This window comes from Hipposideros armiger, unplaced genomic scaffold (genome assembly GCF_001890085.2).
Source record: "Hipposideros armiger isolate ML-2016 unplaced genomic scaffold, ASM189008v1 scaffold_205, whole genome shotgun sequence".
NCBI classification, from domain to species: Eukaryota; Metazoa; Chordata; class Mammalia; order Chiroptera; family Hipposideridae; genus Hipposideros; species Hipposideros armiger.
Window position 1 is genome coordinate 1,201,094 of NW_017731555.1, and position 4,197 is coordinate 1,205,290.

At 40.7% G+C, this 4,197-nt stretch overlaps 1 long non-coding RNA gene and 1 pseudogene across 1 annotated transcript; both read right to left on the minus strand.

Moving 5' to 3' along the window:
* Positions 1 to 1,574: 1,574 nt before the first annotated feature.
* Positions 1,575 to 2,193, minus strand: LOC109388726 (60S ribosomal protein L21 pseudogene; annotated as a pseudogene).
* Positions 2,194 to 3,471: 1,278 nt separating this feature from the next.
* On the minus strand, positions 3,472 to 4,191 carry LOC109388727 (uncharacterized). The gene is made up of 2 exons (XR_002125253.1): positions 3,698 to 4,191; positions 3,472 to 3,570 (listed from the first exon to the last, which is right to left on the minus strand). It is a non-coding gene; the product is annotated as an uncharacterized LOC109388727 (long non-coding RNA).
* Positions 4,192 to 4,197: the final 6 nt, after the last annotated feature.

Below are 4,197 nucleotides of genomic sequence, written 5' to 3' on the forward strand. Positions count from 1 at the left end.
TCCAGAGTGTTTTTTTTCTTAATGACGGCCCATAAAACCTGACTGCCTCCTATTTACCTGCCTTACCCTTTTGAGACAAATTCAGCTTTCACTTCCAGCGAAGGTTAGTCTTGCTCCATCTCCAATATCCACCATTTCAGCAAAAGAAACACCACCATGGGACCACATTATCCATCCAAGAGGTTGGTCATCAATGTATCCTTTGGGAGCCAAAAGGGAGGAATTGTGGACACAAAAGGGGCCACATACTAAACCTGACAAGCTCAGGGTAGGCCTGCATGGCAAGCCTTACAAACTAAGAGATAGAACATAACAACATAGGATGGACTGAACATAAAAATTCCTAACTAAAAGTGGGCATGGTGGGTAATCACGTCCAAGGCCTTTAGCTTCCTTGATAAAGGTCAATCTTTACCTTAAAGAGCCTGTCTGTTGTCTTTTTGCATCTAAGATAACATACCTTTGAAATGTGAGCGAAATTTCCTTTTCCAGACCTCTCAGGGCACAACCACCAGCACAAGACCACAGAACCCCTCACTGTTCTCTTGCTCCCCCGCATACCATCTCTATGTATTGTAAACATTAATTATTAACTAGCCTATACCCACCAATGTAAAAGAAGTATGTGTCTCTCCATTTTACTTTTTATCCAATTCCAGAGATTTCCCCACTTTGCTTTCTCCTGCCCTTTAATCTACTACTAATGGTTTCATGTAACCCTCCTCACGTCTTCTCCTTTTATACTAATGTATAAAATAAACTACAAAACTACCATTCTCTGGAGCATTTTCTCAATCCACTGAGATTTTGTTTCCCAGCAATTGTCATCAGTTTGGCTGAAATAAACTCATAAAAATTAAAAAAAAAAAAAAGAAAATTGATTGGCTCACATGAATAAGAAGTCCACAGGCTAATTGGCTTCAAGTGAGGCTTGATTCTACAACTCAATTCATTATTAAGGATCCATTTATTTCCTTCTATCTATCATGTCTGCATCATTATAAAATTGGCTCCTCTCATGGTCCCAGGATGGCTGCCAGCATCTTCCTCTTGTTCAACAGGAAAGAGTACCTCAGTATTCTTAGCAAAAGTCCTAAGAGTCATTATATCAAACTACCTTAGAGCCAATGCCAACCATGACTCAATCACTGAGTCCAAAGGGATGGAATGTACCGATTGGATAGTCTAGGTTAGTTATATCACCTCTGAAGGTAGAGTGAAGTCAACTACTCTGGAGGTACATGGATCCCTAAAAAGAAATTGGTGTTATTGGTACGGGGATGGGAGTTTTAAAGACACTAAATAATTTTAAAGAAATTTGAAATCATATTAGACATATTCAATTTTAGTGCATGTGCTGCTGAAGCAAGCACTAGGCATAGTTGAACACCACATTTTAAATCACTCTAATCACTAGTGCCAACTTGGGCCAGTGAAGCAGCGTCCTCCACAACTAGATTGAAGAACAAAAACGACAGCAACTTGTCTGTTCCCCTTCCCCCAATTCCCCAGCACTGTTCCCATCCCCCCAATTACCCAATAAAAATCTTTAAAAAAAAAATAAATCACTCTAATCACTTGTAATCACTTCCTCTTCTTTATTCATTTTTTTTCAAGTTTTCTTTAAATATTTCTTTGGAAGAGGGGACACCACACTTCTCAATGAAGAGAAATATTAATACAGAGATCTTTTATTTTTTTACATTTATGCCATGAATTCATAGGGAATGGGTTCCAGCAGCTCAGGCTCCTTTCCGTTGGTTCTCACAAAGTGTGCTTCTCTGGGTGGGGCAGGCTGGCATTTCAGTTGAACCCAAGTACCTTTCTCTTTGGCTTCCTTCTTTTTCTGATCATTTTCCTTCACCCGTTTCAGGAAGCTGTCTTGGCTCTTGGAGTGCTTAATATGCTCAATACAAACATTAATTTTCTTGGCAAGAATCTTGCCCTTAACTTGTTTACAACAATGCCAACCGTGGGCTGAGTAACATTGTAGACCCTTCCAGTTTTGCCATGGTAACATTTGTGGGGCTTTCCTTTTTAAACAGTGCCCATTCCCTTGATGTCTACACTATCACCTTTCTTGTAGATTTGCATGTATGTGGCCAAAGGAACAGCTCCATGTTTTCTAAAAGGCCTAGAGAACATACAGCGGGTGTCCCTCCTCTTGCCCTGTGTGTTGGTCGTCTTGACGGATTACTGGAAGATGGTGGTCCCAGCTGAAAAGCTTCTTTACTCATTTTTTATTACTTTATGGATGGCCCAGAGTTCCAGCTTTTTCAAGGAAGATTACCCTCAAAATTTCAATAAGAAATACTTGATAGATATTAAAAATTATGATACAGATTTATATGGATAAAAGTTAATTATATATTAATGAAAAATGTTACTAAAAAACATGTGTATAAAAAATCATGTCTAGGGCCAGCCAAGTGGCTCAGTTGGTTAAGAGCACGAGCTCTGAGCAACAGGGTCACCAGTTCGATTCCCACATGGGCCAGTGAGCTGCGCCCGAGCTGAGCTGCCGCTGAGTTGCCAACAGGCAGCAGGATGGCTCAGCTGGTGAGAGCACGTGCTCTTAACAAGGTTGCTGGTTCGACTCCCACATGGGATGGTGGGCTACGCCCCCCCGCAACTAAGATTGAACACAGCACCTTGAGCTGAGCAGTCGCAGCTGGTGAGAGTGCATGCTCTTAACAACATGGTTGCTGGTTCGAAAGCAGCGACTGGACTTGGAGCTGAGCTCGCACCCTCCACAACTAAGATTGAAGGACAACAACTTGACTTGGAGCTGATGGGTCCCGGAAAAAACACAATGTTCCCTTTCCCCAATTCCCCAACATTGGTCCCCTCCCCAATTCCCCAATAAAATCTTTTTTAAAAAATCATGTCTATTATATGATGCTATTTTTCTTTATATATATATATATATATGTATCATATTGTAAAATGTTAACAGAAGTTATCAGCAGGTATTGGCTTTTACTTTCTTCATTCCTTTCTGTATTATCTAAATATTTTATAATGATTTATTACATTCATAATCAGAAAAAAAAATTAGAAACTGAAACTGCAATTATATTACATATTAAGCCCCCATTTGGTGATGTGGCCTAGTATAAGTGAGTCCATTTAGGGCCTGTTTTTTTGTTTTTTTTTTAACAATTGAGAACAAAGGTAAAGTGAGGAGACCAGAAGCAGAATGCATGACTTTTCTATAGTTTCAGTTTCTGCCCATTTTTCTCCTGCTTAGATTTCAAATCCTTTAACCAACCCTTAGCTTACTGTGATTTTTCAAGTTAATCCATATGTTCTTGTATCTTTGCACGAAAACTACCAACATGATAGGAAAACACTGAAGCTACCAGACAAAAAAGTTAAAGATGCAAAGCAAACTAGAGGCTTTACAAAGGGCAGATACTTGTGGAGGTGTTAAGTGGGGTCAGGTTATAAATATTTTTAAGTTTGAAATAATTCTGATTCCAAAAGTTTAATTCAAGTACAGGATTCTTCCTGGTTTCAAAATAGAGCTCTGCACGTCCTCACTGAACTGTCACCGATAAGTTCTTGGAACTGCGGGGAAGCAACATATAATGAAAACAATTTTACCATAGGCTAATTAAAATAAACAAGTTAAATTATTGGCATCTCATCAACATTAAAACAAACAATATTAAACCAAAAGGCGTTACTGGAGTACCTGCTGTATTTGGTATCTTTCCACCAATACAATCAGTTTCCTCTTGATAAATGGAGAAGTTATGCATGTGGTTTCCCCCACAATAGAAACACGGTCAGGGACTGGGAGCTTATTCGAAAACAAGCACAATGCTCAAGCTTTACAGACATTTTAATCTCTATTTTAGTCAAGTCAAGGTCACATTGCCTTAGGAAAGGCGGAAGGTGGGATTCTCACCCAAGTCTGATTCTAAGTCCTTGCATTTAAACTCTGCTATAAACATAATTCACACGAAGCTGCTGGGCGGAAAGACTAAAGGCCTCTGCCTGTGAGTTTAGGAAAACAAAATCACAAATACGCACAGCCGCCGCCATCTTGCGGGAGCCGAAAGGCCGGATATCCCGCCGGGGGCGAAAGCGGGCCGCTGGCTGGCGCAGGGTCTGGGGACCGTCTGTCTCCTCATCCCGGCAGCTGGAGGCGGAGCCTGAGGGCGGGGCCGGAGGCTGTGCGGCCGGGAAGCT